Genomic DNA, 12,349 nt, shown 5'->3' on the forward strand with positions numbered 1-12,349 from the left:
CCTAGAGGTATTTTTGTCTTCCAGAGGGCAAAATCTTCATACTTAAAAGTAATTATTACAATATTTTAAAATTCAGCTAGTTTTATTAGCTTTTACTCCTTATTGAGGAAACATTTGAGAGAATTTTCTAATAATAAAGTCACTAAAAAGGAAACTATTAACAAGACTTTATTTTTTAATTCTAAAGCTGCTACAGATGGATTATTTAATTCTTTTGCTCTCCATTGCCAAAACAACAAAGCTGGAGTTAACTACTAGTAAAAGCGCTCTCTGTTTATCACCCCATCTCTTCTTAATATGAATTCCAGCCAGGACAATCTTACTATTCCCAAATATCATACTCTTCTTTTGTTCCCACTCTTTTCGTCTACCTAAATCCAACTTATTTCAAGAATTAAGAATTTAAGAATTTGAACTCCACCATCTCTGTGAAAACAATACTGTATTACCTTACTTTTTAAAAAACTATTCTAGCACTAATCTTCAGTAAGGTTACAACTCTAGGGTCAAGAGGGTATTTCTTACCGGTTATTAACGAGCTAGACGCAAAGTGGACATATAGAGGCTTAACCATCAGCCAAGGGATTCTGGCTTTATTTCTCCCATCTTAAAAACAAAACTCCTCTTTATCTCTTGTGTTCCCAGAGCTACCGCCTCATTTATTTTATCTTACAGACCCAAGCTGCTCTTGTCAAGATCAAGAACTTCCATATTGCCAAATCCAATGATCTGTTCTCAATCTTCACCCTACTTGACCTATAAGTAGTACTTGACACAGTTGATTTACTGCATGCCCGTCCAGCCACCTTCTCTATGCTTCCAGGACATCATCATGTCCTGTTGTCTTCCCCGTTAATAGCCATTCCTCCAGTCTTGTTCCCTTGTCCCCCAAAACTCAGACCTTAGAACTCCACACTCGCTTCTTAGAGATACCACCTAGTCACATGTCTTTATTACCTATATTCTGAGGACTACCAAATTTATATTTTCAGTCTAAACCTCTTCTCTACAATTTAGACTCAAATATCCAATTGCCTACTTAACATCTTCATTTGAATATGTAAAACATATATCAAACATAACAAGTCAAAACCAAAACCAAGCTTCCCAATACTGATCACAAAAACACCACAAACTTCCTCTTCTCAGTAAATGAGATAAAATTGTTCAGATAAACAATTTTAACTCCTCTTTTCTTACACCTTAACATCATAATTTTTAGTACATCTTGGCAGCTTCATTTTCAAAATACTTCAGTAATTCAGCCACTTTTCGTCACCTCTGATGTGATCACCAGCTCTTTCCTAGAATACTGTAATGGCTTCTTTTTTTTGCCCCACAGTTATGACTCATGTATACCTTTGCTTACCTATTTTTTTATTTTCTATCCCTCCCCATGAGAACCTGATTTTTCCAAGGACAGGGATTTTTCCGTTTTATTCACCATGGTATCCCCAAGTCTTAGAACAATGCCTGTTAGTTATTTGCTAGGTGAATTCATGAACTCCACAAGAAATGGTGTCAAGTGCTAACCCCACTTGAGACAGGTAGGCAGTCATGCAAGGGTGAGGCAGCCGGGAAAAAAACTTTTCCTTAGCCATTTGGACAAGAAGCTAAAGATATACTGTCTTTGCCCGTTAGAATGTTGATTTGCATAATGTTATTATTTTTTTTTTAAATGTAACTCACTCATGCAGCCAGGTAAATAGTGACTTGGCAGCAGGGTAGGGGTCTTTCTGCCCTCCACTGCAACCACCTGCAGAACTGAGCCCCATCCATACCATATAGTCTTTTACTCACTGTGGGTCCATCCTGTCATTCCTCATTTTCTTGCTTTATGCTGGGCCCATCTGTCAACAGCCATTTTGCCGTTGCACTTACGTGATTATTTTTTCTTGTAGTAGAGTATTATTTATTTGGACTCCTATCTCTATTGGAAGTAAGAAAGCCATGTATTTTAAAAGGAGAGAGAGATTGTGCTTTTTGTGAAAGTCAAAAATATTCCCCTGTGTTTAATAGGCAAAATGTAACTGTGTCAAAGAACACAACTTAAAAATTCATTATGAAATAAACTAAGCTAAAACCCATTGCCAGTACTTAGAAACGTATATGTGAGTGCCAGTATAAATAAAATAAGATTAATGAATTAAATGAGCCTGACATTTCAACAGGACTTGATTTTAAATAAAAAAATTTTAAAAATAATAATGCTGTGAAATTCAGATATATATTAAGTGAAAAAATTTCATCAAAACATTTAACAGATGGTAACTTTTAAAAGCATATCTACTGAATGTAGCAAAAATTACATGCCCAAAGAAATAAGCAAAAATCACATGCCAAAAAGAAATAAGCTTTTGAAAATAGGGAAAACTCTTATCTTCCTCAGTATATCAAGGTACACTAGAGAACTTACAGAAAAATTTATGAAAAATTCATTTGTGACATTTTGTATTGTAGTTGAAAGCCCAGGTATCAATAATACCACCTACTTGGCTATATTTATGTGTACTTTCAGAGAAAATTCTAAGTGATTCAGAACCATACCTATGTCAGCTTCATTACTGATCAATTTGCTTGAAAAAAAATCTTAAAGTTTGATATAGGCTAATATTAATCAAGTTATAATTAATAACATGACAAAATTGGAATACCTGAACTCTGCATAGATTTTAGGAATAGTGGCCTTAGAATATGAATACTAGTATGCAGATATTTTATCCATGTTCAGAAGTAACAATTATGAAGAATTTGGGAGACTGTAAAACTGAATGAAATGACATATCCTTTGTCTCTGAAGGAGTCAAAGGTAAAATCGTACTTAGTATCACAATGAAAAACATGACATTTACATCTTAGTAAAAAGATGGCATCAAGATTCTTATCTCAAGAGAGAAAAATGTCCTAATTAAATTTATTTTCCCTTTTTAAAATTTTCAAATTTAAAATATTCCAATTTTATAAATGTTTGTCATATTAAAGGCTTCTCATATAGTAAAAACAAAGCTCTATTCGGTATCTGGCAGTTTTGTGGGGTTTTGTTTTTTCATTCTTAGCCCTCTTCATAGCCCTGTGTGTCATCACAGTAAGTACTTCACTTTGACTATAGCTTTTTCATAAACAAGCCAGTTATGTTTTTTGTTTGTTTTGTTTTGTTTTGTTTGACAAGTCATCAGATCAAAGTCCTGCTAATAAAAGGAGTAGATCCTCCTCTGTGAGAATACAAGAGGTTGGTTTCAGAAGATAGTTAATGTGTGGAGGGGCAAGATGTGTTTCTCTTGCGTAATTCAGGAGAAGAGCAGTGACAGCCAGCTCTGGTCTAGAAAGAGCGAACTGGAACTAAGAAGCCATCTCTTCTTTACCTCCTTCCATCTCCTCCACCTGTCATAGAAAACATGTAGTTGAAGTCTGAGGGGCCCAGCACTTTCAAAACACACACACACACACACACACACACACACACACACGGGACATGGAGCTGGAGCCCTTTCTCAGAGACTACAAAATTTAACTTGGAACCTATAAAGAAGGAATACATGGACAAGAAGAGCCAAGAAAAAAATTAGACTAATGAGAAGGGTAGAACTTGGACAATTTGATGTTTATACACATGATTAAGTTTATAGCTATATCAGTGTGGCATAGTAGATGGCACAATATATAGATTAATGGACAGAATAGCAAACACAGAAACAGATTTTTAATTCAGGAGATAATTGGGTAAGGTAATAGTTTGAATTCACTTTCTAGGGAAAGGTAGAAATATCCTTTAGCCCCAAGATGACTGCTTAACCATGGGTATGGAAAGAGTACACTTATTCTTACTCTATATACCAGAAGACATTTAAGATGAGTAATGGGTTTAGAGACATAAAATAAGTAGAAAGTGTAAGTGGATATCTCAAGATGAGAAAAGACCCATTAAGAATAAAGCAAAGGATAAAAACAAGAATCGCTTCATCCTGTTACATAAAAATTTAAAACCAATATACCAAAAGACATAAATAGGAAAAATACAGGCTGGAAATTTTTAGAACATGAGTATTTGACAGAAAAGTAATATCCTGAGTATATAGAGAGCTTCTGAAATTTAGAAAAACCAAAATATTTTCCAAGTTTCAGTTGGTTCCTGATTAATTCTATACAGAAGGTCACTTCATTCAGCTACCTTGACGTACATTACTCAAATAATTTAGCTTGGAAGAACATCAGGAAATCACAGTACTCAAAGCTAGGCTTTCTATGGTTGCTTTTTGGGAGCCAGGGGGTGGGTTTAATGGACACTATGTCTAGCTATGCCTTCTTTACACATTTTCCAGACTAATATTAATTAAGACTAGGTTATATTGAGCAGAAATTTGGAACCTAATGGCCCATCTGCCTGAGAGTGCATATTCAATGTTGTTTCTTTCCTAAAGAGAATCTTGGCCAAACTCTATAGTATTCCCTCAGAAACTCCTGATCATTAGATTTAAATTTCCCCAAAAGATGTCGCTCCTACACTAGTTTAGTGTCCTACTGAGACCACTTTTTTCCCTAGATCCCTAGAACAGCCTAACTTAACGTATGGGATATGCAGCATTGAACTCCCAGCTACTTAATATCTGTTAGCTATGGGTATGCAGCACAGTATTTATAAAGGAACATTAAGAATTTGCTCTTTGTCACCTCCTCAGATCCTTTAAAATGTACCCCAGAGCTAAGTCAGTCAAGTATTTAGCAAAGACCACCTGTACAACATTTTCCCTATGTAACCCTAGAATCTCTCTTTAGTTTGAGGCTGTTGGTCAGCCTTGCAGGACACCCTACAAAACAGTTACATGAAATTCATCATTGTGTCAACTGTAAGAATGTTGTTGATTATGTTACACAATGGTCTCTTTATGTGGACTCTCAAGAGTTATTTTATCCTGGCCCTCGTACTGGAATATTTGTGCTTCTCCTGAACAGTTCATCTGCTACTATCTTACGGACACTGTGAGTTGGCTTTACACGTTTGCTGATAAAAAGCTAGAGCCAAATTTGTGCTTCATCCCTAAAATCAGGGCACTTTGGCCTTCAATATTTTTACTAGCCTCCTTCTCAAATGTTGCAAATCCTTCCCCCAGTTGCCATTTGTCTTCTGTTTTGACTGCTAATATTTGTGTGGTTTTTTTTAAAGATTTTATTAATTTACTTGACAGAGATCACAAGTAGGGAGGCAGGCAGAGAGAGAAGGGGAAGCAGGCTCCCTGCGGAGCAGAGAGCCCGATGTGGGGCTCAATCCCAGGACCCTGAGATCATGACCCGAGCCGAAGGCAGGCGTTTAACCCACTGAGCCACCCAGGCACCCTGTTTTTGTTTGTTTGTTTGTTTGTTTTTGTTTTTAACATATAAATGTTTAAGCTCAAATGTATTGGTCATTTTGATTACACTGTTTCCCTCAAAGCATGAGACTCTGGGGACACCTGTGAAAGGAGAGAGGAAAGGATGGAAATCTGAGCCAGAGGGGCTTTTTCTCGCGTGAAATTCTGACAAAGTCTCCTGCAGGCTGTGTGATGCCCTTGAGCAAAATGACCGATTCAGAGGAGTCTGGAGCCGGAGAGGAATAACCTGGTCAATGGACCCTGGCCCCCCTCATTGCTGGCTGGGAGCAGCCCAGGGAGATTGAGACTTTGACGTCAACAGTGAGGCAGATAAAACAGTGCTGTATCTGCAGACTGTCTATTCCCCTCTCAGGGCAGCTTCTCTTACTGGGAGATGGGAACAGGGCACTTCTGCACGTGTCACCACTCACCCCTGGTCTTGGGCACACATCCATACATCTTCAGGGAATTTGTCCTCCATGATTTTCATGGGCCTCTTTCTGAAGATAAATCTTAACCAGGGCAAAAGACAAGTTACGGTCCATGTCTGTGCTGTGAGCCTTCTAGACACAACCAATGGGCTCATCTCCCTCCTCCACCATTAGTTCAATTTCCATCCCTCTTGCCCTTAGCTCTGCCGCTCTTGATTGCTTACCTAGAATTGTGATCCGGACTCTCCTTCTGGAAGGGTCACTGAGCTCTTGGTGATCACGCTCATTAGCTGAGGTTGACGCACATATTCATTCACAGTCCCAGGAGACCAAGGGAGTAGGAAGCAGAACCTACATGGATCACCTCGGTTTCACGCACATTCTTTACAGCTGTCATCGTGTACAAGCAGCCCTACCTCCCTTAGCTAATCAGGAGCATTTGCCCCTTCCAAAATGGTGACTCTTTTTGTTTCTTGCGTGCTGGACCTCACAGTCAATTTTTCTGAAGTGAGATCTGGGCAGCTCACCTCCACACCCAGTGCAAAGAATGACAAGGGAAGTATTTGCAGTCAATAATAATAAAGAAACCCAGATATTTACAATGAAATTCATGTGCTACATCAAGAGACCAGAAGAAAGAAATGGGAATAGAGTCATTTATATACATATGTATGTATGTGTATGTGTGTGTGTTTGTGTGTGTGTATACATATATATGAATTCATAATTTGGTGAACATAGAATTTTAAATAAGCAAGGAAAGGAGAAGAAAATACAATTTGATTCCTTTTAAAGGTTTTATTTATTTGAGAGAGAGAAAGAGAGAGAGCACGAGAGGAGAGGGGTCTGCAGGAGAAGCTGCTCAGCAGGGAATCTTATGTGGAAATCAACCCTGGAACTCCAGGATCATGACCTGAGCAGAAGGCAGCTGCTCAATGAGCCACCCAGGTGCCCTACAATTTGATTTTAGCTAATCTCTAATACAGAGATAGTTTAAACATATAAATAAAAGAGGAAAGCAAAATGCATACAATCCTAATACTCATATAACAGAAATATTTCTCTTGGTCAAAGGAAAGGCCATAAATAAATAGCAAATTGGAAAAAGTATTTAAAAACCAATAGAACTACTCTTAATATCTATATATATATAAAGAAGTCTTACAGTTTTTTTTTTAAACAAGATTTTCTCCAGCTTATGACTGGTTTATAGTTTATGATTCCATATAGTACATCACTTCATTCCATTACTTTGGACTGCATTACATAAATAGTTTAACTTGGAGGGCACATCAGGAAGCAACACTGCTCAAAGCTGGTCATTCTGTGGGAGCTTTATTGAGTTTTTCCTTGTCCGTTCGTTCTTTCTTTCTTTCTTTCTTTCTTTCTTTTTTCTTTTTCTTCTCTCGCACTCTCTCTCTCTCTCTTTTTAATGTGAGCCGTGGGCTTTTGTTTATGCCTTCCTTAAACATTTTACGGAACAAAATTATTGAGTCTGTGCTATATGGAGCAGAAATTTGGGTCCTCAATAGTCCATCTGTCTGGGATTAAGAGCCATTTCCAAGTTTTTTCCCAAGGAGCATCTTACCAGGTCATTACTGCCCACAGCATGGCACTCTGATGGTTCTGATTTTTAATATGCAGAGAAAATGTTTCCCTCACCCTAGTTCCCCTGTCAGCTCATGTTTAAGTTTGTACTGGAAATCAAACAAAACAGCTGCAGTCCAGATTTTGTCAGAGGGGGGTTGACATTTTCATATTTTTTCTGACTGTAATTTTTGGTCTTGCTCCTCCCATCTCATTTTATCTTATTTTATTACTCTTTATTGTTGTGATTTATTTTTCTCTTTTCTAACATGCTGCAGTCATCCAGTTTTTCTTTTTCTACTGATTTAAACCTTTTATCCCCTGCATCTACCATTCCAGTGGTTATCTTTAATTCTCTCCTCAGACTTCTAATATTATCTGATCGGGGTCATGTAAAAAGAACAAGCATATTATCGGAGCAAAAATTGCTATGGTCCATCACTTCTCGCATGAAGCATGTGCACACTTCTTTTTTGGCAAGGTGCTAGCCTTGAAAATACCAATGGAGTTATAAGGGGAGATCAGAAAGAAGACACCAGAGGATTGGCAAGCGTCTCTCTCAGCATTCTGGTCGTCTTTAAAATACCAGGGAAGATATGTGGAGATAACAGAAATAGGAATGTATACTGGCGCCAGCCTGTGTCCTCAAGTTTCCTCTATCAAGGTCAACTGCCTTCACTATAAATCTTTTTATCTGTTTATTTTTGAATAGGAAATAAATTTAGATGATTCAAAAAATCAAAAAATATTAAAGGCAGAGAGTGAAAACTTCTACTTTTCCTCCACCTAGTTCTCAGGACAGCTACCTGCGGCTTGTACTTATTAGCGTTTTCTGTGTTCTTATGAAGTTCCTTTATATAGTATAAAGAAATAGGCATATACATTCCTACTTTTGCTCTCTTTAACATAAAATATACCATATGACTCAGGTTTGTGTACTTTTTTTTCCCACTTCATAATATTCCTTGGAGATATTTCCTCATCAATGTAGAGTTTCTCCCATTCTTTGTTACCATAGTGTTATGTGACCTTGGGGCTCCACCGTCAAGCTACCACCTTCTCACTGATTCCTGTGTTGATCCACATTCCCTTTTTAATTAGTTCCAACCAATTACTATTACAAATAATACTGTAATATCTATTTACATGTCATTTTCCACCAATGGGAGTATGTATGTAAGTTCCCCAATATGGGGTTACTGGCTCAGAGGGTATATGCATTTTTAATTTGGTATTTACAGGAAAATTGCCATCCTTAGGGACCCCAGCAGTTTCTACCCCTGACCAGCAATGCATTTGTGCTTGTCTCCAGCAGCCCCACATCCTCAGGTTATATCAACTTCCATCTGGTCATATATTTAAAAGCAATTAATATTTCCATTTCTGTGAACACTCTGCTTATACCGTCTGCCCATTTATCTATGGTTGGTCTTTATCTTGTCAGCTCTGAAGAATTCTTTATGTGTTTGGGAGATTAGCCCTGTGTCTATGATATAAGATACACATACTTGTTCTCAGTCTATCTTTTGCTTTCTTATGGTGTTTTTGCTTTGTGGAAGTTTTTGTTTTTGTTGTTTTGTTTTGTTTTTACAGAAAGAGAGGTTTTGTCAAGCTTTTCATTTATGACTTCTGGGTTTTGAATAGTTTTTTTTTTTTTTAAGATTTTATTTATTTATTTGACAGAGAGATCACAAGCAGGCAGATAGGCAGGCAGAGGGGGGTTGGAAAGCAGGCTTCCTGCTAAGCAGAGAGCCCGATTCGGGGCTCGATCCCAGGACCCTGGAATCATGACCTGAGCTGAAGGCGAAGCTTTAACCCCAGGCACCCCTAGTTTTTGAATAGTTACAGATTTCTTCACTCCAGAATCATAAAGGAAATCACTTGTGTTTTTTTCCATACCTTATGATGGAAGGTAGGGATCCAACTTAATTTTGGTTCAGATGACTACCTATTGCTAATACTATTTATTAAAGAGTCCATCTTTTCCGCCATTAACATTACATGCTACCTGTAATACATACTAAATTTATAAATGTGTATGGGACAATTTATGTACTTTTTTACTCTGGATCAATAGCTGTTCATGCAGCAGCCTCACACAGTTTTAATTATAAAGGTTTATCATATGTTCTATTATGTCATAGTCTGTTATAATATGGTTTTATGTCTAGTGAAAGTGCCCTATTGCTATTTTTTTAATCAGATTTTAAGCTATTCTGGTTTTTTTTTCTAAATAAAATTCAAAATCAGCTTAGTCTGTTTCCAAAAACCCTGTTAGTATCTATATTGGAATCATATTCACTTCAAAAAGTCATTTAGGATAAACAATATCCTTTGGTTATAATTTTGGTCTAAAACTAGTATGTGCCTTTTCATTTGCATAAGTTGTCTTTTACATCAGTTTGGACACATTTAAGTTTCCATTCCAATAAGACTTGCTCTCTTGCAGTTAAGTTCACTCTTGGATGTTTTCTCTTTTTGATGGCTGCTCTAAGTGGGGTCTTTTCTATCACTGTAGCTTCTCCTGGTAATTGTTTGTATATGAAGATGTCTCTATATTAAATCCATATCCTCTCTATTCTAAGGAATTTTATAAAAAGACTTTATTTACTTATTTGAGAGAGGGAGTGCACAAGTGGCATGGGGGGTAAGCGGCAGGCAGAGGGAGAGGGAGAAGCAGGCTCCCTGCTGAGCAAGAAGCCCCAGGCCTTATTCCCAGGACCATGATACCAGGACCTGAGCTGAAGTCAGATGCTTAACTCACTAAGCCACCCAGGTGCCCCAGGGAATTTTTTATTACTCATTTGTAATAGTTCGTTCAGTTGATTCTTTAAGGTTTCAGATATGCAATCACATCATCTAAATATTGATTGTTGGGCCTCCTCCTTTTATTAGTTTCTGCCTCTAATGCTTTTATATTATCTTATTCTGGTTTGTTTCTTATTGTCTTTATGTGGTCTTGTCATGAGCCTTCAAAGAAGATATTTCTGATTTAGTCAGAGTGCCTGTAGTATTCCACAAGGTGGACTGGGTATATCATATTAAGTTAGTAGCAATCAAATATTCATTTAGAGTATTTGGGGGTCAAAATTGGACTTGAAAATTTTGTCAAATGACTTTTCAACTTCCATGGAGATGATCATCTCATTTTTCTTCTCCAATCAGTTAACATAATTAAGATATTAAGTATTTTATAATATAAAAATACATTAAATATTTTTAAATATTGAAGGTGCACTTGCATCTTTTCATATGCTTACTGGCCATTTATATCTCTTTGGAGAAATGTCTGTTCGAGTCCTTTGACCACTCTGAATTGTGCTGTTTGTTTTTGTTGTCGTTAAGTTGTAGGAGTTCTCTACAATTTTGGAAATTAATCCCTTATGGCATATAATTTGCTAATGTTTTCTCCCATTCTGTGTACTGTCTTTTCATCTTCTTGATGGTGTCCTTTGATGCACAGAAGTCTCTCATTTTAATGAAGTCCATTTTGTCTGTATTTCTAAGAGTTTTATAATTTTAGATAATATTTCTAATTTACAGTAATTGAAAACAAATCAATGACTACGTCTCCAATGCTTCACTCTTTTAAAAACAAATATCTAGGGGTGCCTGGGTGGGTCATTGGGTTAAAGCCTCTGCCTTTGGCTCAGGTCATGATCCCAGGATCCTAGGATAAAGCCCAGTATCAGGCTCTCTGCTCAGCAAGGAGCCTGCTTCCTCCTCTCTCTCTGCCTGCCTCTCTACCTACTTGTGATTTCAAATAAATAAATAAAATCTTTAAAAAAATATATTTGTTCAAAAAAAACCCCACAAGTATCTATCAAATTTGCATGTCACCATTCTATGTTGAGTTGTGGGAGTGGGGCCAGTTACAGTTTCAGTATGTGTCTCCATATCAAAAGAAGCCACATCGAAGGAGAAACATCTGAACCTGATGTAAATCACAAGAAAGTACTTTAAGTCTGTTGCCATGTTTGAATGAGAATTTGGAGTCTTGAAAAGAGTCTAGTGTATTTTGTGTGTGGAAAGAACATAAATAATTAGGACCAGTGTGCAGACTATAGTAGATCAATCGCATTAATGGCCCCATATAGTAGTAGGTACCCCACCGTCATAGTCTGCCCCATTATCTTATATTTTTCTCCCACTCTGATTTAGGACTCAGCCAGTTTACCTGCTTTGGCTAATGGGATATCAGCAAATGTGTCACAGAGAATATTCTGAAAGAAGATGCATGTGTCTGCTAATCTCTGGCATGATTGAGTTCTACTCTTCTGTGTTTCTGCCATGCTATGAGAACACATCAGTGCCAGCCTAATTAAATGAGATAAACTTGGAGGAAACCAAGTTCTCCCATCATCCAAAAAGAGGTCATCCAAGATGATCTAGTAGTTAGCTGGACATAATGAGGAAAGCCAGCTGAGATTAGAAGATACTTCTAATCAAATCCTGTCTAAATAGTTGACCCATAGGAAACTAAAAACAAAACAAAACTAAACTCCCATTATTTGGGTAGGGGAGGTGTTACATCGCCCAGTTGAAGCAGATAAATAACATATCAATGAATAAGTTACATTGCATAATCTATCTAGTTGAAAGATACACCTTCCATCCCATTTTTTATTTTTAGGCATTTGGCATTTCTTAGAAAATAAACTTAATAGGCTTGCGAGTCACTCTGATGCAGTGTGTGGACATGATAGATCTGAGCTCTTTTCACAAAGACCTTAGGTATCTAATCCATGATTATCATCTATCAAGATGTGGTGTCAATGTACATTGCTATGTCTCACTGGGAATTCCATAGACAATCAATAAAGAGTTCTATTTCAGTGACCCTGATTTCTTGGCTTGGCCTGGGAGCTCATGATGTCAACATTCAAATCTCTGAATGCAAAGAGGAAGTGATTTTAATTATTCACTTCAATTTTCCAATCATTTTCAGTGATGAGCTATCACCACCAACAAATCAGGGCATAATTC

Source organism: Mustela lutreola, chromosome 4, assembly GCF_030435805.1.
Source record: "Mustela lutreola isolate mMusLut2 chromosome 4, mMusLut2.pri, whole genome shotgun sequence".
Taxonomy (NCBI): domain Eukaryota; kingdom Metazoa; phylum Chordata; class Mammalia; order Carnivora; family Mustelidae; genus Mustela; species Mustela lutreola.